The following is a 24,962-nucleotide window of genomic DNA, read 5'->3' on the forward strand; positions in this document are numbered from 1 at the left end:
AGGAAACATAACTGGGGAAACATTTGCAAGATTATTTAATGAAATATTGCTTGTAATTATGAAAAATTAGGAAAATCATCGCCTATATAGAAGCAAACATCAATAAATTATATATGTTTCAGTGAAGTTTAACTAGATGTTATAATGAATGAATAAATAGTCATGTTTCATGAGTCAGTGATGCAATGTTATATAAACCCTGTATTATAAATGTGCTATTAATGCTAATATTTTAAAACATAACATTAAGAGAGAGGAAATGAAATTACAGAAAGAAAGATACAAATTATATTGCAGCACTTATATGAAACTCAAAAATCAAAACATTTTAATACTTCATTTATGGAACCATACGGATAAAATATAAAATTTAGAAAAGAGAAACACCTTTTGGTAGGTAGACTTCTGGGGAGAAACTTGAAATGTTTTCAACAAAGAGTCCAAAACAATTTATTTATTAAAAAAAAAACAACTTGTGGTAAATGTGGCACAATGCTAACTACACCATTTTGAAAATTCAAACTGTGCCTCCCAGAATCTGAGGAGTAGAGGTACGAGTGGCAGACTTACAGGTGAAAACACAAATTCTACCAAATAGGGAGGCCACAGAGGTCGAAATTCTCACCTATCAAAAGGGGAAAGAAAAAATAATAAAAACTGAAGAAGCAGCCTAAAATTTAATAACTGTGGACTTTGTGTGGGGAAGACTGCCTGGGTTTATCTTGGATCCTTCCTAAAATAATTGCATGCATGGTTGTAGACTATGAATCCAGCTCATGAATAGAAATGCAGGGAAATATCCTAAGCTCCTGGCCACAGTAGAGAAATTTTCAAAGTTGTGTGATAAACTTGAATGGCTTCAGTTGGAGTATTTCTCAATGAATGTCACAAACACAAAAGAAACATCCTGTGAAATAAAAAATTGGCATTAAGCATCTGCCTTACTCAGAGGGACCTGTCGAGGAAATATATTAGCCATTCAAGCAATCTTTTCTTGATCCTGTAGGCTACCTATTTGGGGTAAAAGAGAAAAAGGAAGAGAAATAGAAGATGGAGTAAAGATGACAAAGACAAAGAACCAGATAATACCTCAAATGCTGCAGGATTAGACCAGGTAAAAGAACCAGCTTCTAATTAAGTAAAACTAGCATTTTGATAATTACAAAAGAGCTAGATATTTTAATTGCAAAAATGAGACTGTTCTTATGATGAAATGTGGCCAAATATCTTTTTATTATCTAACAGCCTATGGGATATGCTTGAAATTTCATCCTAGGCAAGGAAAATTTAGCCCTACAGAGCTGGTCTAAAGGGCCAGTGAGAAGCATAAATTTTATATTATTATATTTTACATTATATACTTTATATTATATCAGGTATATATTATATAATTTTACAATATAACTTTATATTATATAATTTATATGTTATCTAATTTTATAAAATATCATTATATATTTTCAATATATTTTATTGATTGTGCTATTACAGTTGTCCCATTTTCCCCCCTTCACTCCATTCCACCCTGCACACCCCCTCCCTCCTACATCCTCCCCCTATAGTTCATGTCCATGGGTTATACATATAAGTTCTTTGGCTTATATATTTCCTATACCATTCTTACCCTCACCCTGTCTATTTTCTACCTACCATTTATGCTACTTATTCTCTGTACCTTTCCCCCCTCTCTCCCCCTCCCACTCCCCTGTTGATAACCCCCCATGTGATCTCCATTTTTGTGGTTCTCTTCCTGTTCTAGTTGTTTGCTTAGTTTGCTTTTGTTTTTGTTTTAGGTGTGGTTGTTAATAACTGTGAGTTTGCTGTGATTTTTACTGTTCATATTTTTTATCTTCTTTTTCTTAGGTAACTCCCTTTAACATTTCATATAATAATGGCTTGGTAATGATGAACTCCTTGAACTTGACCTTATCTGAGAAGCACTTTATCTGCCCTTCCATTCCAAATGATAGCTTTGCTGGATACAGTAGTCTTGGATGTAGGTCCTTACCTTTCATGACTTGGAATACTTCTTGCCAGCCCCTTCTTGCCTGTAAGGTCTCTTTGGAGAAATCAGCTGACAGTCTTATGGGAACTCCTTGGTAGGTAACCGTGTCCTTTTCTCTTGCTGCTTCTAAGATTCTCTCCTTCTGTATAATCTTGGGTAATGTAATGATGATGTGCCTTGGTGTGTTCTTCCTTGGGTCCAACTTCTTTGGGACTCTCTGAGCTTCCTGGACTTCCTGGAAATCTATTTCCTTTGCCAGATTGGGGAAGTTCTCCTTCATTATTTGTTCAAATAAGTTTTCAGTTTTTTGCTCTTCCTCTTCTCCTTCTGGTACCCCTATAATTGGGATGTTGGAACGTTTCAAGATGTCCTGGAGGTTCCTAAGCCTCTCCTCATTTTTCCGAATTCTTGTTTCTTCATTCTTTTCTGGTTGGATGTTTCTTTCTTCCTTCTGGTCCACAGCGTTGGTTTGAGTTTCAGTTTCCTTCCCATCACTATTGGTTCCTTGTACATTTTCTTTTGTTTCTCTTAGCATAGCCTTCCCTTTTTCCTCTATTTTGGGACCATACTCAACCAATTCTGTGAGCTTCCTGATTACCAGTGTTTTGAACTGTGAATCTGATAGGTTGGCTATCTCTTCATCGCTTACTTGTATTTTTTTGGAGTTTTGATCTGTTCTTTCATTTAGGCCATTTTTTTTTTGTCTTGGTGCACCTATTAGGTAAAGGGGCGGAGCCTTAGGTATTCGCCAGGGCAGGGTAACGCTGGTCGCTGCACTGTGATGCTGTATGTGGGGGAGGGGTCCGATAGGGAGCAATGGCACTTGCTCCACTCTCTGCCAGTTTTCAGTCACTCCCTTCACTACCCACAATCAAATTGGGCCCTTCTGGTTCAGCTTCCTGAGTGGGTGGGTTTGTGTCCATTCTAGGTCCCTGTGGATCTCTCCAACAAACTCTCTTGTGAGATTGGGAGTTTCTTCCTCTGCCCCCTCAACCCCCCACAGGTGTTTTCAATCAGTGGTTTGAGGCTTTATTTCCCCACGCTGGAACTCTGGGTTGCGTGGTCTGTCACCTGGTCCACCAGCTGCTGCCTCACCGGCCAGCTGTAGCTTTGCCCACCCCGCTCCACAATTCCCCACCTCGCTGGGTTCACCAGCCACGGCCTTGCCACAAGTCCTCTCTGCCCGGATGCCTGTCTCCGCCCCTCCTACCGGTCTGGATGAATTGTTTCTTATTTATCTCCTTGGTTGTTGGACTTCCATATAGTTCGTTTTTCTGTCAGTTCTGGTTGTTTTTTGTTTTTAAATTGTTGTTGTCCTTCTTTTAGTTGTGCGAGGAGGCACAGTGTGTCTACCTACACCTCCATCTTGGCCGGAAGTCCATTATATTTTATAGTATAAATTTTTCACTTATATTTGTGCCTTAAGTGACATGACTTGTACAACAAACAGATAATATGGCTATTTTAGTAACACAAGGCAAAAGAGGAAAATGTTTATTACATAGAACAGTTGTAATATAGATATTAATCTGTTCCTGAATGATTTTTGATTAGTATTATAACAAATAGAAGAGGGAGGTTTTATGTATATATAAAATCAACTACCTAACAGCTCTGATATAATTAGAACTTGCAGAATTTATATGCTGTTATCAGTGGCACATCTCTGAGTGTGCATAACAATCCACACATATACTTTTATTTTTTTAAATTATACTAATGTGCCAGTATAATATGTTCATTACTAAACATGTGCAAATATTAGAAATGTAAAATTTTTGAGATAAAGCTTAAATAAGCTTTATTTTCACAAAGGTATTTAATGACAGTGTTTAGCCACACTAAACTTGATTCCATTCTGGCTTCGAAATTCTTAACTTCTGTTTGAAGTGAAAAGATTAATTAGATACCATAAGTGCCGCAGTGTGTGCTAGTCCTGTGTGAACTCATTTTGGAAGTCTGCTTATTGTGCAATTTGGCAATCAGGGGAGTGACAAAAATTAGCCAGTCTTCAAAAATGATCGAAGTAGCTGATATATGAGTAAATGCATGCATAAATCAAGCAAATATTGAGTACAAATATATTATGCAATAGGATTGTTTTAATGATATGTATTGGAGAAGAAAATATTAAAACAGTTACCTAACTCAAAGATGCAGAAGCACACACTATTACAGTTCATTTGTGGGACAGATATATAAGGGGATATTCAGTTACACTAGCATTATTCTAATAAATTAATTTGCAACATACGAGAAAGGTAGAAGCAAGGACTTCTGCATGAAGGGATCTTTCCTATCCTCTAAAGACAGGATGCAAATGGTGCCACAGTGGGGGCCACCCAGGGAGGCAAAGGGGGCCTTAACCCAGTAACAGGGTCCAGGTCCTTGTCACCAAACCACAAAGAATTCAAGGACAAATGGAAAGATTTAGGAAAGCAGAGTAACTTAATGAAAGCAAAAGTATGCTCTCAAAAAGTGAGAGCAGATGAACTCAGATAATAAATGCCCTAATGGGGTCTGGGTAGAATGTTTTTATTAAATGTGGGCAACAGGTGGGATAGGGTGGTCCTTGGATTCTGATACTGGTGGGATGACTGCTGGTGCGACTCATCCTTGTCCCTTCTCTCCAGATAGCGATTTCTGTTTTGGTCCTCCCAGAACTTTCTTGGCAATTCAGTGGGTGGACTGGTTCTAAAACAGCAATGCAAATTTATTGTAATGATATTATGGTCCTGTTGGTCACTTTTGGGTCAATATGGCTGTGGAATCTGGTTGAGACCAGTTTTTGTTTCTCTTAACTACAGGAATTGGGAGGGGGTAAGCTAGGGAACAGGTGTTGTTTATAATATTCCAGCCAGCATGGGAAAGGAGAGGAGTAGAGCCTGAGACCTTTGTTCCGTATTCTAAATTTCCTGCTTTATAAGTGCACTCTAAGTACCACCTGTGATGAAGCACAGATGAATACCTGTGACAAACAGGAGAATCTGTAACACAGAAATAACTTGCCCCAGGTAACCGGACACTTATTTATATAACCATGTTGGATCACTCAGGTGTTTGTATAAAGGTGTACAGTAGCTCTTAAGAACCCCCTTAGCTGTTCACTTTTTGAATAAGTGTAGAGAATGAAAATTCCCTGAACTTATTAGAAAGATCATGATAACAGATAGTGGACTTTTTAATGTTGCAAGAGAGGCTAAACAAAAGGACAAATAATAAAAGGGATACTTTCTCTTGATTATTAAAGTAGGAAGTTCTTAACTCTTTATCAAAATTGGTTTGGAAGTTAAAATAAGAATCCTACTGCAGCTACCAGAGTTTCAAAAGAAAAATCTATATTCAAAAAGAAAGAATTTTATGTGGAAATATATAGGGCAGGTATTAGCAAACTATAGTCTGTGGCTCAAATCCAACCCACAACCTGTTTTTTTCTAAGTATATTTTATTGATTATGCTATTACACTTTTCCCAATTTCCCCTCTTTATCTCCCCTCTGCCCTGCACCCCCCAACCCTCCAGCATCCCCCCTCCCTTAGTTCATGTCCATGGGTTGTACATATGAGTTCTTTGATTCTCTGTTTCCTATACCATTTTTGGCCTATCCCTGTTTATTTAATGCCTGCCAATATGCTTCTTTTTCCCTGTACCTTTTCCCCACTATTCCTCCCTTCCCCCTCCCCACTGAAGACCCTCCATGTGATGTCCATTCCTCTGATTCTGTTCCTTTTCTGGTTGTTTGCTTAGTTTTTGTTTTCATTGTTTGTCTTTTTTTTTTTTAGGTTCATTTGTTGATAGTTGTGAGTTTGTTGTCATTTTACTGTTCATATTTTTTATCTTCAATTTCTTAGATAAGTCCCTTTAACATTTCATATAATAAGGGCTTGGTGATGATGAACTCCTTGAACTTGACTTTATCTGGGAAGCACTTTATCTGCCCTTCCATTCTAAATGAAAGCTTTGCTGGATAGAGTCATCTTGGATGTAGGTTCTTGCCTTTCATGACTTTGAATACTTCTTTCTAGACCGTTCTTACCTTCAAGGTTTCTTTTGAGAAATCAGCTGATAGTCTCATGGGCACTCCTTTGTAGGTAACTCTCTCCTTTCCTCTTGCCTCTTTTAGGATTCTCTCTTTATGTTTAATCTTGCGTAACTTAGTGATGATATGCCTTGGTGTGTTCCTCTTTGGGTCCCACTTCTTTGGGACTCTCTGGGCTTCCTGGACCTCCTGGAAGTCTATTTCCTTTGCCAGATTAGGGAAGTTTTCCTTCATTATTTGTTCAAATAAGTTTTTAATTTCTTGCTGTTGTTCTTCTCCTTCTGGCACCCCTATGATTCGGATGTTGGAACATTTAAAGTTGTCCCAGAGGTTCCTAATCCTCTCTTCATTTTTTTGAATTTTTGTTTTTTCATTCTGATCCAGTTGGATGTTTATTTCTTCCTTCTGGTGCAAAATGTTGATTTGAGACCTGGTTTCCTTCCTGTCACTGTTGGTTCCCTGAATATTTTGCTTTATTTCATTTTGGGTAGCCTTCATTTGTTTTTTTCATGTTTCAACCAAGCTCAATCAGTTCTGTGAGCATTTTGATTACCAGGGCTTTCAATTGTCCATCAGATAGGTTGGCTATCTCCTCATTGCTTAGCTTTCTTTCTGGAATTTTGCTGTGTTGTTTCATTTTGGCCATCTTTCTTTGTCTTGGCATGCCTGTTAAGTTGTAAGGGGGTGGGGCCTTAGGTATTCACCAGGGCAGGTCAACCCTCCTTGCTGTGCTGCAGTGCTGCCTGTGGGGGAGAGGCCAGAGAGGGAACAATGCAGCTCACCTGCTTGTCTCTAGTGCACTTTCCAACGAATTCTCTCCCAGTTGAGAGACTGGGATTTCTCCCACCACATCAACCCCCACTATAGTCCACAGTCAGCTGTCCCATTTTCTGTTCAGCCAGCCCTGCCTATGTGGTCCAGCTCCTCACCATGGGTTCTCTCCATCCTCCGTCTTATTGGTCTGTTCTGTTTTGGCTGGTTGACTATTTCTTTAATTCCTTGGTTGTCTGAGTTCCATGCAGTTTGATTTTCTGACACTACTTGTTGTTTATTGATTTTAGATTGGTTGTTATTGTCCTTTTGGTTGTGTGATGAAGCGGAAGGTTTCTACCTACACCTCCATCTTGGACGGAACTCCTGTTGATTAAGTTTTATCAGAGCACAGCCATAACTATTTATTTTGGTATTGTCTATGACAGGTTTCACAGTGTAATGGTAGAGCTGACTACTTACAAAAGAAACCATATTTCCTATGAGGCCTCAAATATTTATTCTCTGGTCCTTTACAGAAAAAGTTTAGTCCCCTGGAGTTAAGTTTTTGAAAAGAGTTGTAATTAATATAAACATTTAATGTTGAAACACACGTTTGTTTTTATGGAAAAATGATTTTACATACATTTACATATTTCCTGGATATTTTATTGTGAATAGCTGCACTGTATGTATGTGTATAAAACTATTTGGTAGATCACACATTGCTCATGTTAGAATGTAGATTCAGCCATTGTTTATTACGTATTTGGGACTACTTTTCTCAGTTTTAAAATGCATTTCATCTCCAGTGCTACACAGTTTGGGTATTTCTTCAGACACCAAGATCTAGAATATCATTAAATTGAAAAGGTCTATTCGGATTCTTGCAGGCAGATAAGCAAATTAAGTAAGAAGCCAATTTTCAAAAAAATCATATTTGCTGATTTCATCCAGGGTTTTTTTTGTGTCATTTAGCATATCCTGTTAAGGGCACAGAAGATCATAAACCCTTCCTTTCAGCTTTTATTTATTTTAAAAGTAGAGTTTTTCTCTCACAAAAATACCCCAAATAATTTACCTGGACATTTATTTTCAGAAAGAAATGTTCTTATACACCACTTATTAGCATCTCTCTCCAGGTCAAAATGCCTTTGCATGAATGTCCTTGCCTCCTTCATGTGCTTTATGTTCACAGAAAAGAATGATCTTCTTACACAAATTTCCTCTCCACAAGCGACTTTACTAAAAGGGATTAAGGTTTAGGTAGATAACTTCTGTGCATCCTGTGATTGAGAGACAGGATACACAGTGTTCATATTGAAGAACTTAAGAAATTTGGCCACACTTTTCTGTCCCAGTCTACATCATTGGTTGTTTCATCCCAGCTTTAGACATTTATTCATTTGGTTTATTATCTTTAATAGATCATCTAAAACTGAATGTGCCACTAGTAGGACAGCTGCATAATATATTTACATGTGTTAATATCATAAATGAGGGAGGTCCTAAAAAGAAGGAAGGAGGGAAGGAAGGAAGGAAGGAAGGAAGGAAGGAAGGAAGGAAGGAAGGAAGGAAGGAAGGAAAGTTCTAAGGAACTGGTAGGTGGTGTAACAGTAGTTTAAACAACAGTGAGTTACATGGCAGGATTAAGTCCAGGGTACAGTGGGGATGATGGGTGCTAGGATGGACAGATAGCACAGAAGAACTAAAGATATCAGCACAAAGGACAAACAGTCTTCACTTGCTTTACAGTTATGTCTGGGACCAGATCTGTTCAGCAATTCAATATGGTGACTTTATTTTCCTGCAGAGAGAGTGTATGGGGAGGAACAGAGAGAGAAAGGGAGAAGGAGGAGCAGGAGAAGAATGGGAGGGAGGAAGGGAAATGGGGGATGTTGCAAGTGTCAAAGAAGAGAAGAGAAGAAGAAACCCTGCCCATGAGAAGTAGCTCACTACTTTAGACATTTGTAACCAATGGGTTTAAATGACTATTTTCTATCTGGGGCTTTGTGATTTTGCTTTTCTGAATCCCATATCACCTTCTGTCTGTTATTTAAGTTGTTTCTTCAGAAGGGTATTCTCCTAAATGAGATTATTTTGGCAGAGTGAACACTGATAGAATTATTTCAATTATCAAAATTGTTGGCTTATGGATATAAAATATTCCATTAACATGCACAAAAAGTGTTCAAGTAGAATGCTCTGGTCCCTTGGAAGTGTCTCATTGGACAGTGAATGAACAAAATATAAGTTACCTAGCATGGTAACAAAAAGCATAGAAATAGGGTGAAAATGACCAGTTAGCTACACTTTTCTGTGTCTGTTTTTTAAAAATTTTTAGTCTAAAAAGTGATTTCAGTCTCGACCAGGTTGGCTCAGTTGGTTGGGCATCCTGCAAAGCAAAAGGTTGCTGGTTTGATTCCGGGTCAGGACTCATACCTGGGTTGAGGGTTCAATTCCTGGTCGGGGCATATGTGAGAGGCAACCAATTGATGTTTTTCCTTCACATCGATGTTTCTCTCCCTCTCTTCTCTGTAAAAACAAAACAAAACAAAACAAAAATACCCACTGATCTGACTGTCTTATATTAATTAAATAATCTCACAACCCAGGTTGTTAAACAGTTGTTTCAAGTTGGATTATATTTCTAGGAAATGGGTGTTTTATGCAATGGAAGGAAGTAGTTTTAACAAGAGAAATATTTTATTGCTTTGCACATACCCATTACAGCCGTGGGTCACAGAGGTTCAGTGTGCTACACTGAAGCTATACATTGACCCAAAGTAGCAGATTTGTCCTTCTTGGACAACATGCTAGTAATAGTTTTGGGGATATAGCAAAAGATACTAGTACAATAACAGATACAATAGGTGTTGTAAAATCCTCAGAGGGGATGTATTTTGATATCAAGTATGTTAATGTAAATTATCCTATTATATTCTCTTATGTCCTAGTGAAAACTGTGCTATTTATGCCCACTGAGAACAATTCTTAGTTGTGCTCTTAGCTATTCCACTTTATCCAAACAGCTTTTTTTCTCTTCCCCCATTCTTTTAATGTAGCCTTTGCAAAAAAAAAGAAAATTGGCATTACTAACTTATTGTGCCTTGGGAACAGTTACTGTGAATTCAAATATACATTTCCTTAACTTAAAATAGAAATAAATATATAAAATGATTATATTTCATTATGGAAATTTATTTTTTTCCTGCTAAAAAGATTTGGCTATTGTCTTTGCTTCACATGGAGCACAAATGAGGCATGAGATCTCCTGTTGCTTTTTCACAGTTGAAAACAACATTGAGTATTAACACAATCATTAATATTATATAAAGCTCTAATTCAGTTGCTTATTGATTTGTGTGGCACCATACAATAAAGAAATAACTTCTGGAAGAACATAAGCAGAACTGTGATAAAAATTACTATAGACTATTGGCTTGAGCAAAACATACTGGAAATTTCTTTGCTTAACAATATAATCAACAGGTATCTGTCATATGTTTAGGAATTTGAGCTGCTTTGTATGCTACTACAATGGGCGATTAGTAAAACAAGTCATTTGAGCTTTATTCAACACAAAGAGTTTCATTTTTCTCCTTATCTGGTAAAACACTGATTGTGACATCAAATATAAACTTTAATTTTATATTGGAAAAGCTTAGAAGCTATCACTTTTTAAAACTGCTATTGTCATTTAGAGCATGTATTTATCATTATGGAAAATGACCCTATGTCTTGAAAAGATGGTCTTTTAAAAAACAAATATTACATATTGAAATTTTAATTTCATCTTTTGTGAGTATTCTTTATCTTAAATTAAGGCCCTATACTCATATGTTTGAATTCACAGTTTTCTGAAGACATTGTCAGTTATATTTCTATATGTGGTTTCCTCTCCCACTGTAATATGACGACATTGTGTTTCCAATAGAAAACAGTATTTTGAAAACGAATTCTCATGCTAATCATATCAAATGAGCAAATTCAATGCCTTTGAATTTCAAGTATCTATGTTTTTCCTTTCTCAAATTTGATAGTGCAAACTTGCCTTGGCATAGTGATAGATTTGGCTGCTGTAGACCAGTGTTGCTGAAATGGAAGTCAGTTTGCCCCAGAGGCCATTTGACAGTGTCCTGAGACATTTTTGGTGGTCAAAACTCACGGCAAAGCACTTCTAGCATCTAGCTGGTCGAGAGCAGGAATGCTTCCAAACGTTCCACAGTGCACAGGACAGCCGCCCCCAACAAAGAACTATCCAGATCAAAATGTCAATAGTTGTGCTTTAGCACAGGTTAAGAAACTCTGCTGTCTAGCAGCGCTGTCCAACAGAAACAAAATGTGTCACAAATAAGAGCTAGAGAGACAGTTAAAAAATTTCTAGTACTCCCATAAAAAAAGAAACAGCTGGTGCTATTTTTATTAATGTATTTTATTTATCTTGGTAATCTAAACTATTATCATTTCAGCATACATTTGATATAAAATATGAAAGCTATTTAATGGTTTTAATACCTGTAGAAATCCAGTGTGTATTTTACACTTACAGTACATCCAAATTCTGACTAGCCATATTTCAAGTACTCAATAGCCAGTTGTAGCTCCTGGCTAATTGTACTGGTCAGGGAAGCTTGCATAGATTCCTACCTTTACCACTATTCACCTATATAATAATAATAATAATAATAATGATAATAATAATAATAGTAGTAGTAGCCTATACTGAGTTGTGCCCACAAGTATGACCACTGTTTTATTCATTAAAGGGCCTTATCCAAGGATCTAACACTTTCATATTCATGTTAAATCTTATCCGTAAAAGGATCACTTTTGACAGCACTTAGTCACAAAGTCAGGAGCAGTATTAGGGGGATGTAGTATAATTTCCATTTCAGTCCACCACTTCTGTTACTCACAATGCCAAGTCTGTTGGGATGTATCACCTATCTATCACAATCTAAAGCTGGTTTAATAATATTGAAAGAGGGAGTATTTTTTGAAGCAGAATCCTAAATACCCTACCACTTTTCGTTTACTGGAAGAAATTTTAGTGTATTAAGACAGACAAATTATTTAATTAGACTTCTCTCTTTTAAATTAAAAAATTCCATGCCTGTGATTTCCTTCAGTTTAACGTGATGCTAGAGTGTTCATTTGTATTTTGACAAAAACAAAGAAAGTGTGTTTCGTGGCTTAGAAGTGATGATATTAGGTCAAATTAATCCTCCTTTTTAAATACAGTTATTATAAAGTTAACTTTGCTCTGGACAAATAGGCCATAAATTGGGATTAGTGTATGAGTAGCCAGACAGTGCTAACCAAAATGCTAATGATAGGTTATCAGAAACTGGAAGCCCATCTTTTCTTAGCTATTATTCTCCTGAAAATATAAGGTTATTATAAATATAAAATAAGTATAATCAATATAATTTTTACTTTAAAGGAGTAAATTTTGTTAATAATTTCCTGTATTTATTTTTGTTAATAAAATCCTGTATTTTCCCCCAGAAAACATAAACAAATTATTTACATGATTTAACCTATTTTTGAAAACTTTTATACTACTATATATGGTACCTGGGATAAATTTAAATACTACATATTATGGTTCGTTCAAATAACTTATCTTAATTTGGTGCTATTCCTCCCATGGAATCTCTCTCAAGTGGCCAGGAATTATGGGGAATTTTTGTATCTGCTGTGAAAAGGTAACTTAACATTTGTAAATTTGAGATGCAGTTGATTTAACAGCAAACTCTTTGAATTTCTCTAAAACATATTAAGAAAGTTCTCACTCACAAAATATGGGAATCTTAGAATTGGGAACAACAGATTGTCAAATGAAGCATGATGGTGGGTGGTAGAATTTGTTTAAATATAGATATCTAGTCTTCAATAATTGTTGCTAAAAATGCACCATCTGCTTTAAAAGAATAATCATTTCATGGTACATCATGCTATAACATTCATGACTAGGAATGAATTTATTTTTGAAAACTTTATTTACTAGAGTCATTAATTAAATATATATGTCTGGTGTGTTAGGGCAATATTAGAAAATTTCCAGTGACCTCTGTGGTATACATTTCAGCCAGGTGATCTGTATGATCTGGTTTGGAATGAGTGTCTCAGCTCTCAGAATTCTTTGGTGCTGACAGTAAAGATATGTGATAAGAGGTGTAGTGTTGATCAAATTGACATCTCAGTATTTGAAATATTTCGGGGGAAGTCAACTTTCTTAAATATTCATTGTCAGGATTTGGCAAATGTCTTCCACATAGGCTATGTATATCTACAGTGTTCTTTACTAGAAAATATAAATGGTTCCTTTTTCATATGCATGTCATCAAGAACAATGGAATAGGTAATATTAAATTGCCTTACATTATAAAAGGAATGATATTAATATAATGTATTATTAATTCAATGGAGAAATTATTAAACTTTGAAATAACCCCCCAGTAATTTTTGATGCCTGATTTCCAATACCTATTAATATTGTTTCTCTATTGCTTACCATTATATAATTATAACATTTTACATTATATGTAACACATATGTTTTCACAATGTGTGAAGCAAAATATATTCTAGGCATATAATACTAGTAGATGATATGTTGTATATTTTAGTGTATTCCTTTAAGGTTTACACATGTATCTTTTGAAACTTTTTTGATTCATTCTCAATTAAATATGATTGATTTTCATACTGTAACAAGAATGTAATTTATTTTATCTTGAATTTCTTTGGCACACATTTTTATCTAGTCCCCCTTTAACTGCTCCATTCCCTTTAGAAGACAAGCACCCTTAAGGGAAGTGACTATCTCTTATTCTTACATATAATCTGTCTTGAATCTAGCACATGTGGTACATATAACAGACTCTCAATCAATATTGGTTTTAATTAAATTGAATATTATGTGCTTCTACCCATTTTGAGATTAATTGGCTGTCATGTATTAAAGAATGAGTTTAACGCACAACTCATTTTTCAAAGAGAAATCAGCCAGATGGATTTTTTCCCATTTAAGTGGATGACACTTTTACATTTACTCCATGTGCCATGTACTCTTCCTGTCACATCTCTCACTTTAATGAGTTGATAATGTCACCAAATGGTTGTTGGCTATATCAGAACAGGTATGTGTAGGAAGTAACTAGAACTCCCTTATGAATACCTACAAATGCCAAATGAGTTTCTAATGTATGCATTAGGGGAAAAGAAGACAACATCTTACTTAATGAAATATGTGAAGATACTCTCCCTGGTAGGGAGAACCACAATGCAGTGCTCCTCTGCAGAGACACAGGAAACACAGCTGTGTAGATTTATCTCATCTATATTTTTTCTACAATTTTAGGAAAAGTATTTAGCTTGTTCTATATATTTACCTACATCTGAGGAGTCAGTTTCACTCCTGAACTTTGAAGAATTTTGAAAATCCAAATATATTATTTAAGCCACTATAGCATTAACTCAAAGAGTGGTCTCCGTCTACGAAAATATACCAGTTTGGAGTCACTACCTTCCTATTCTTATTTTTTTCACTTAGTACCTGTATCGCTTTGGCAAGACATTTAACCTGTGTCTCAGTTTTTGCATCTGTAAAGTCTGAGACTTGGATGTCATATACTTTAGTGAGTTTTCATTCTTAGTGTTTTTGTGTGTAATTGTGCGTTCATGAATAAGACGGCCTTGGTTTAGTACACGCTCATAACACATTAGTTCTTTGACCTTGCACAAGTTATTTAATATCACTTCCAAAATGGCTAAAATAGGCATGTCTTATGAGGATTAAACAAAAACATGTCTGTAAAGTGCTCATAAAATCTCCCAGACTTTAACTGTTATTATGAGAGTTTTTCAAGCCATTAAAATGCCTTAAATATTTCTATTGTTTAATTTTAGTATAAATGCTTCTATTTGCAGTGATGAATACAAACTCTTCTGATTCAACTTTATTAATTACTCTTCAAGTTTGGACATAAAAATAAAGGAAATAAAAATGTTATATATTTTATTACTTTTTTATTACATGTAGAAGTAATTTCTGAAGATAGTGTCAAGAGCTAAACTAATCAATGAAAAATATTATATATGCCTCTTTAATAAGTCCAGCAATATAAAATACTTATTTCCATATGGATTTTAGAGTAGTTCAAATCCTTGCTTTTAGAAGTTTATAATCCAGATATTAATGCAAGAAGTAGTAAAAGCAATATAACTCAAAATAATGGTAGTTGGTGATAAGTACAGATATTAAAAAATATTGCACTTTGGACAGGTGAGAGAATAGCATGTTCTTTGGTAATGAGGAAAATGCTGAGATAGGAGACAGACATTCAGTTGAATATTGACAAAGAGATAGAATACAACAAACAGAGAGTAATGCAAGTGAAGTCAGGGACTAGAATGAGTATTAGGACAGGAGTGAAAAAGACCACAGTGTGTTTGGGGGATGATGGATAGATCAGTCTGAAGATTTTATAGCGATGAAGGTAAAATGATGAAATCGAGACCTTTAAATGCTGGTTGGAGAACTAAGAGTTTTCCTCCAAAGAAGGAAATAGAAAAGAGGAAATTTTGTAATTTTAACGTAGAACTTCAAGGAGTTCTCTGGAGTGTACCTAGAATGTTTGAAAGATGACAAGTCAGTGTGACCAAAGTGCAGTGAGTGGGAGGAGAGTCATCAAAACTGAATATGAAATCAGAGTAGTAACAAGGAAGAGGTTCTCCAGATCATGAAAGGTCTTTTATGATCACATTGAGGATTTTGACTTTAATGCTGTGCAAAATGGGGAGTTGAGGGCTTTGGGGTAAAATATATTTGTTACGGAAATAGATTATAAGACAGCAAGTGTGGAAGTAGGGAGAAGGATTAGGTAGCTCTTTCAGTGATCTGAACAACATATGATGGTAGCTTGGAATGAACTAATATCAATGGGAATGGTGAGAAATTGTGGAACCCTAGATATATTTTGGGAAATATAACTACAGAATTTTCTGAGTAATTGGGATGAGAGTTGTAAGAGAAATAGCAGAGTCAAGGGTGACTCAAGTATTATTGGCCTGAGTAAGTAAAAAGATGAAATTGACTTAAACAAAGGGGAAATCTATAAGTGAAAAAAATTGGAGGTATGTGGGATATAGAATTTTGCAGTTTGGGTCATGTAAGTTTTTTGGTATTTGTTAGATATCCAGGAGGAGGTAACAAATTGGCATTTGGATACATGTTAATGGAGTCAGGAAAGAAGTTCAGGCTGAGCTTCTGGAAGCCAAGGGTATAGATGAATTTGAAAGCTGTTAGACTAGAGGCGATCAACAAGAGAGTGAGTATATATAGGAAAAAGGAGGACTGAGAATGAACACAGAGAGTACTCCAATGTTAAGAGCTTAAGGTTAATAGGCAGAATCAAAAAAGGAGACTTTAAGTTGCAGCTATTGAGGTAAGAAGAAAACCAAGAAGTTGTGGTGTCCTGGAAACCAAAGGAAGAAAGTGATGATAGGAATGAGGGACACTGACAGTAGGATTAAATGTTTTGGAAGGATGTGAAATTGAATGTGAATTTCAGGTTGACTGGAGAAATAAAACAATTAGGAGGATTCATTTCCTTTATGAGTTGTGGTAGAGATGATGAATTTATTTTTAAAAAGCTGAAACAATCTTATTGGTGGGGCACATAGATGATAATTGTTCCATATTTTCCAAGCATTTCTTGTCATTATTTTTAGGTTATTTTAATCATTCATATAAGTTCCTGCCACTGTACTAGGTGCTCTTTGATAGTATCGACAGTGTCTTACACATCGTATGGCTACAATCTTACATGATGTTTAGCAGAGGCTAAGTATAGTTTTGCTGAAAAAATTAAATAAGTGATAAAATAAATGGATAAGTAGTTGGATGGATAAGTGAGTGAATATCAGAACACTCTGAGTCTTTTATCAAGTCACACATGTAAACATACAATGTAAATATCTCCTGGATACATATTGTAATATCCGGAATAATTTAGAAGGACCATTTAGAACAGCACTATCCAATAAAAATGTGTATAAGTACTAGCAACACATGTGATTTTAAATTTTCTAGTAGCCACATTAAAAAAATGAAAAAAGTGAAATTAATCATTTATATCTTTAGCCCAGTATATCTAAACTGTCATCATTTCAACATGAAATCTATATAAAATATTTTGCATGTTTATTCATGCTAAGTCTTTGAAATCTAGTGTATATTTTATACTTACAGCACACGTCTCATTTTGATTTAACTATATTCCAAAAGCTCAATAGCCACATGTGGCTAGTGCCTATCATAATGAGCAGCAGTGATCTAGAAAATTCAAGGGATAATAAAGTAAGGCAAACTAGAAATAAACAAGTCTTCATCTCTCTCATCACAGCTTCAAAATTATATTAATGTCTTATTAAACATGTTATGATATCTGGGGAAGGGCTCCTCTTAGAACCTATTTCAATTATTTCTTATAAAAATTAAACACAAATCTTGGATATTTAAAAAAGAGAATGCCTTGGTCTTGTGGCTGTGTGTGTGTGTGTAAACTATGTGTATGAGCCTGGCGATTATTTTAAATTATTTTTCAAATTAAAAATTATTATTGTAGTGTCATTGTCTCCTTCCTAAATATTTGGAATCTCATTCCAAAGTTCTAGTTAGGATGCATAACATTGTTCAACAGTGTAACAGATATAGGACAATTCTGTGTCTTGCATGCAGTACAAAAGATCCCCATGTGGCTTTTAACTAGTTATCTCCACTTTGGAAAACAAAACAAGACAAAAATATCGAAAAAAATGCTGAAACTATGCTAATTAAAATTGCTTTGAAAAGGCATGTATTATTTTGTACATTATCATATGACATTAAAAACTCATGCTTTCTCTCCTCCCTGTATCAAGTTAATTGAAAATGTAGATGCCTTGAATCTGGGAGATAGTTTATTATTCCAGAACCAATGTATGGAGTATGCCTTATTGTGATATAGTATATAATTGTGTTTATAATATGCATTCCCCACTGCCCTTGAACTATTTGAATTATGGAAATCAAATAATCAAGGACAATGTCAATGATGGTTCTCATATATTGAAATCTATTGCTAGCAGAATAATATCAAAAAGCACCTAGCTCTGACAAATTCAGTTAGTCACTTAATTTATGTTTTACCACAAAGTAATATGCCAAAAAATAAGACATGCATAATCTTGGATAATGTCACTATGATTTCTTCTCATAAAATATAATTTAACTTTTCTTTCTTTATTAAAGTTGAAATGCGTAGATGCATGAATTTTTTTTCCTTTTCAAGGCAAACACTTGTATCTATTTTATCAGTATTTATACAAGTGCATTAATACTGGTAGATGTGTCAACAATTTGCAAAACATTTATTATTGCAAAAATTGCAAAAATACAATTTGCCAATAATAAATAAAGACATAAATGCCTGTAGGTGTGTATGTATACACACATATAGTTTATAACAACATACTGTCATTCTTGGGAGCACTGAAAGATGTTTTCCATTTATCCACAAAAAAAGAAAAATACATTTTTACTGTGTCTCACTTGGGCAGAACACATCATGAATAATAAATTAGGCTTTAAGCAATATATCCTGACATATATGTTTTTTGTTTGTTTGTTTTTGTTAGGAGTGTGGGCTCTGGAGACAGACCAGGTCCAAACCCCAGTACTGTCACTGTGTGAGTTTGAATACTTTTATTTCTTACAGTCACTTAATTGTTTCATCTGCAAAACTGTAATGGGGTGCAGAGTGGCAGGTCCCTTAAAAATTGGAGAAAACCCCCACAACCCTTGGTTGGGGAAAGGGGCAGTGGACAACATGGCATTTAAGATACTTTTGTATAACAGTGGCCAGGTAATAGCCGTGCCTTTCTTGAAGGGGAGAAGCCTGCCACACAGGGAGAAAGGTGACTTGGAGAACATTAGGGACTCATGACATAGTTTGGGGAGCTTATACAAAGCCTGTGAGAGAGGCAGGGAGCATATGTCCACCCCGTAAGTCACTGGGAACTCTTTCCCTGACTAAAGATGGCAGCCCAGAGAATGTAAAAGATATGGGGAAAGTGGCAAAAATGGCACATCATAGAAGGGGCCATATATGAGGTCACATAGGAAGTTCTGGGCTAGGCATTTAAAATAAGGGTGGGCTGAAAGAGGAAGAAGAAGAGGCCATGCAGGCTGAAAGGGTGTATGAAGTGGAGGCTGAGTGATCTGAAAGGGTGTAGAAAAGGGGGTCCACCGTAAAGAGAAGCTATGTGATCTGAAGTGAGAGGAAGTACTTCTGCTTCTCTGAAGGATGTATGGAGAAGCCACTCCATTGGGACATGTGCCTCCCTGGACTGCACCGTGATCCAGTATAACACAGCATATGTTTCCCTGAACCAATATGTGGAGGCTGAGAAGAGCATGCCCAAGATACTGGAGGAGAGAGCTGCTGCGAGAGGATGGTGACTCTGAGACCCATAAGGGCACCTTCCAGAGAGATGGAGACCTGTTTGTGCAGCCAGCTTAAGAACAGATGAGGAGATGGGGAACTTCTGGGCATGGTTTTGGCATGGAGCCTTTTGGGGAGCAAGGGAACTGCTGGGTCTCATGGGAGAACAAGGCTCTGAGCAGGAGAGCTCCCAGTACCCCCCACCAATGTTAGAACCCTGTTAATAAAAACCTGTTTCCTTCAACAGTAATTGTTGGGTCATCTGTCAAGGGACCACATGGGCAAGCCTGGGTTTGCTTGGTTACAAAACCGCAAATATACAGGACTGATTATAAAAGAAAACAAGGATTTTTTTTTTAAGTATTGGCTTGTCTTGATTTTTACAAGTGTAGACAAAATGAGGCTGTGTGTAAGGTAGCCTCACTGGGTAATCTGATCAAATATTCCTAACTGGGAACCTCATGGTGGGTAGTCACACCTCAGGCATCAGAAGTTATTTTCTTTAGTAAAAGGTTTATCTTTGCCTTAATCAAGCCCTGTCCATTTTTTTCTGTGCTTCTGCATTAATGCACCTTTGAAAGGCCCCACTTTCAGACCTCTCCTTCTAAAGTCTTCAAGAGAGCTCATAATCTTAACTATCCTGTTAAGCCATCATGGTCTTGCTTTCTCCCACCTTGATGGAACCTTCTTTCCATTTCCTCCTTAATCTCAAATGCATAGATTCTGCTAGCACTTATCTCAGTCTGTTGAAATGTTGCTTCCAGGTGTATCCTCTATCCAGCTGAAATAAATTTTTGTAAAGATTCTCTACAGATTTGGACATTCCTTACATTAACATGAGGATAAATGGTCAGGAATTATATCACTTAAAAAATTCTACTAAAGAGACATTGGAAGAGAACTCTCTATGCTTTAGTTTACTCTTATGTAAGGCAGGGAAAACAATTGTCCTTACCTCATGGACTTGTAAAAAATACTGTAAGTGGGGCCACTTCCAGATGGAGCTGGAACTGCTATCCCAAAAGAACTGCCTTGCAAACTTTATTCCTCAAATGTTTGTAATGTTAAATCTGGGCAAAATAACCTATGAACTGGTCCTAAAGCAGCATTGTATTCCAAACAACTGTTTGCAAATCTAACAGGAAAGCAGTCATTCTGACCAATGTCATGGAAATTAAAGGCAGCCTTTAGAATTAGCATCATTATGTTAGCTTATCTGCATCAATAGAAATCCTTCCTTAGTACATTACCACCCATAAAAATTCCTTACTTTTGTTTATGTGTGGAAGAAAGGGGGATGCTGTAATAAATCATAAATTCTTAACTGGACATGGAATGGTGAGTAGTCATGCTCCAGGCCTATAACTGTGGTTTTTGTGTTGTTGTTGTTATCTTTTTCTGAAATTTATTTTTATTATATTTTTTCCATTACCATTTATCCCTCTTATATCCTTCTCACAGGGAGTAGAGGAATTCAGCAAAAAAGAGAGAGGATTCATGGACATGGACAACAGTGTGATGCTCACAGGGGGGGAGGTGGTGGACATATAAGTTCTTATAGTCACAAATTCAGTCACGTGTATTATTCTTATCATCTGTAGAATAAAAACCCCATCAAATTTTTGGATAAATATGTTTGTGTTGAGTATATGCTGAGTACTTAAAAAACACTTGCCAAAATACTGCTGGCTGGCACATGCTTTTCCATCTTACCAAAAATGCAGAGCTTGAAACTATTGTTCTGTCCAGAGTTAGAATCCTGGTGGAAAATAGCATGGCTCAGGAGTAAATTGAAGGGTGCTTTAAGATCAAATGTCTCATTCTGAGTTGTAGTAAGTTATAGTAAGTTGTAATAAGTTAAGACCATGAGTAAGTTATTTAACATTTATAAACCTTAATTTTCTCATTTGAAAAGTGATGTCTAGGGAGTAAAAAGTTCAGATATGCCTCTTACTATTAATATTTCCTATAGACATAATATTATGTATTATTTTCAATGATTCTATTATTAACATATCTGAATAAAGATATGCTTTATTTTATATTTATATAAAAATGTCCTTCCTTTAAACCATTGTAAAATGTACACCCAGTTGTTTTTATGAGGATATAAATAATATGTTATAAAATTAATCCTAGAATAGAAGTCTAGTATAAAACTTTTCCTAAAATACAAAATTTGCCATAATGTTAGATCCTCCTTGTTGCTGCATCAAATATATATTTGAGAATATTACTTGATTAAAGTGTATGATTTTTACTCTGAAAGCAAACAAGTTAAAGAAAAAAATTAAAATTCTCATAGCTCTCATAATAATTTGAATAATGTAGTGTTAATTCCTCAAATCTGCAGCTGTTCCATATTTCCCTTCATATAACATTGCTGCCTTAAAATCAAAGAAAAATGGGGAATTTCCATGAAATAAGAAACATTCTTTTTACTTTCCTTTTCAGCAAATTTTAAGCAACATTGTTAAACTTCCTATTCTTGATTTATTCATAGTTCTAGCATGTTCATTCTCCCTATGGTCCTTTGAATTGAATCTGTTTAATTTTCCTCATGGGCTCAATATTTACAAACACCATGTGAGAAACATAAGGTATTTTCTTTTGATGAATGTCTCTAATCAAGACTCAGGATAAATCATTAGATTAGAAGTTTCCTCTATATGGATACTACCCATGATGTTATGAAACTTCATTCTAAAATGTAAGATAATGTTTGCATTTTCTGATAAATACCTTTAATTACAATTATTTACATGGTAACTTTATAGAAGGTAAACTTTGGTAAACTGTAGTTGATATAATATTCTATAAATAAGAAAATATATTTCCATGTAATATTATAAAATATTTCCATGTGTATATTAAAGATATACATATATATATATTTCAGAAAGGACTAGGTTTCTGATATTTTGGAAAGGAATATTGAAAATGAGCTGATAGGAAGGCCATAAAAGTAAATGGAAATATTTTACAATTTTATTGGTGATCGATTCTACTTTGCCACTTGAGCCTGCATATAGAAGCTCAAGGGAGTTGGCTATGTAAATCTCTTACCAATTCTATGTTCAAGGATGCCACTTAATAGCTTGAAATCATCCATGGAGGGAATATGCTACAAATTGAATTTTTCTTATTTTATTAGAGCATATTTTTAAACATGCTTCCCAGTACAGGACTGGATATAACCAATGGTTTCCAGGTTTAATATCTGATTATTGATTTTCTTTATTCATGCCACTTTATGCTTAGAACTATTTCCAGAATCTAAGGAAACCAAATAAATAATAAAAAACACCACCTTGCTTCACATGACTGTGGTGCTTAGGAAGCAGTGACATTCATGAGACGCTGATGAAGGGAATGAAGGTTAACGCTCTGGCTTAGGGAGGAGATTCGCAGCAATCTGGAGTTAGGAAGTCCCATTGAATTAAGTGGAAGTCATGGATTAGAAACTATTTTGCTAGAATCTGATTCTATTTTTCAGTAAAAATTTAGAGATAATCTACTTGAGCAGAAATTTTGCCTAATGGTGTTTTATTCATTTCTTTCCAGGTCTGAACATACGCAATTTTGACTTTTAAGTCCTGAGTTCAGGACTTAATATGTGTTATGCCTATAATATTTGAAGGGAGAGGATGATTTAATTTGAGGGGATGGGAAAAGGACTTTTTGATGCTGTATGGGGGTGCTAAAGCTTGACTCTGTAGAAATAAGTATAGTATGATCTATACGGTACAGGGAGACATGTCAAAAGCTTGCCTCAGGCTCCAGTGGCTCTAACATTTTCAGAGATTAGAGATATCTTTCAACATCCAACAAATTATAAACTCTTTCTTTTGGAAAGTGCCAATGCACATTTGGCACACAATTTTAGGGTATGTGTGGATCATCCACAGAATTTATTATATTAAGTGTATGGTCTAAGCCTGAGTTCTCTTCTTGCTTGTCCAATCCAGTTTTTAAGAAGGAGTATATAGACCTCTATTCAAGATTAATCAGTTTATTCTTGTCTGGAAGTTTTGTATAAAATTATTTCATGAACTTTAGAAAAGAAGTAATGACGTAAATTGAAAGGGGCAGAGGAGACATGAATGTCAATATCCTTATATTATGATATAAAACACATTGGTACTGATCTTTCATTAAATCATACTTACTTAGGTGATCAGTTTCCTAAGACTGGCCATTGCTGCATCAGAATTAAACAATGTCCAAAGTCAAGGACTATAGTTATAAGTGGTTCTGTTGATGCTAAGAGCCATTAAAGATTTCTGCTTTCTGTATTTGTGTCACTGACCTTAACTGTTCCTATGTCCAGTGGAGATGGTTACTCCATCTCTCTGAACTACTTTCAATCACTTCCTCACTAGAGGTGCCTTCTCTCAGGTTATAGATGGATTTGATTCTTTTCAGTTATTAAAATAATAATGATGCTAAGTGTGTCCTACAACTTTGACAGTTTCCTAACTCTCTTAACTCTCACAACCAAATATTGGGATTTAAGAGGCCCAGTAAACAGCTCTTATGGCTTCTCTTCCTCAATTTTAACAAATTGAGAGAATGAAGCACAGAACATAGTTAAATGGAAACCAGGTCATGTTTCTCTTCTTTGCATATAAAAAATTAGTGATTTATTATTATTTTAGCAATTCTTACCAGGCCATTTCAAAAGTTGCTCTTGTTTACCTTGCCTGTATCATCTCTTACCAACTAGCATTACACCAACTCCCCTAGCTGAGACTTAGAGAATTTAGAGATCTTCTCTCTGTTCCTTAGTTGGACAATGCTCTCTCTCCTCTGGGCCATGTTTTCCTGTTTGTAACACAATGCTGGGCTGCCTCTTCCTGGAGCAGTCTTCCTATCTGCATCCCCATTTGTTTATGACTTGTCTGGTCTCACACAGAGATTCTCAGGCTTTTTCATGAAAGAACCTCGTCAATAAGCTGGTGAGTCTGATGGGCAGCTTCTCAGAATAATGTTTTCACATGCTTAAAGTAAAATGCATAGGATTATGAGGGAAGCTGGTTATATTGGAATATAATTATTAAAATATTAAGAAATGTGATGTCATTATATGCCTTAATTTATCAAAAACAAGATGTAGAGGCAGATTAAATAACAACTATCCTAATTTTAAGTAGTAATAGCATTATGTGATATGAAAATATATGTAACTTCTAATATTAATATGCCACTGGTAATACTGCCATGGCGTGTGTCTACATTCATAATTTAAGGAAATGCCAATTTTTAAGAGCTCTATTGAGGTATGATTGATATAGAAAAATGGCATATATTTAATGTATACAATTAAATATGAAGTTGGACATATTCATTAATTCCAGAAACCATCACCACAATCAAAGTGATAAATATAACCATCACCATAAATATAACCATTGAAACATTAAGGAAATGCTAGTTTTAATTAGAGATTGATTGCATTTTTTCTACAGCCAAGTTAACAGATTCTTTGAATCCTACCCCAGTATATCTGTTGGCACAGGGGCTCTCAGACCTACAATTTTTGGATTAGGTGTGCATTCTTTGTTATCTGAAAACAATCACTAATTTTTAGATAGCACTAATGATTCCATTGTAATTGAAAATTTAATTTGATTCTTCTAAAAGTCTAATAGAGAAAGGGCCATTTCTATCTTTTC

This window comes from Desmodus rotundus, chromosome X, assembly GCF_022682495.2.
Source record: "Desmodus rotundus isolate HL8 chromosome X, HLdesRot8A.1, whole genome shotgun sequence".
NCBI lineage: Eukaryota > Metazoa > Chordata > Mammalia > Chiroptera > Phyllostomidae > Desmodus > Desmodus rotundus.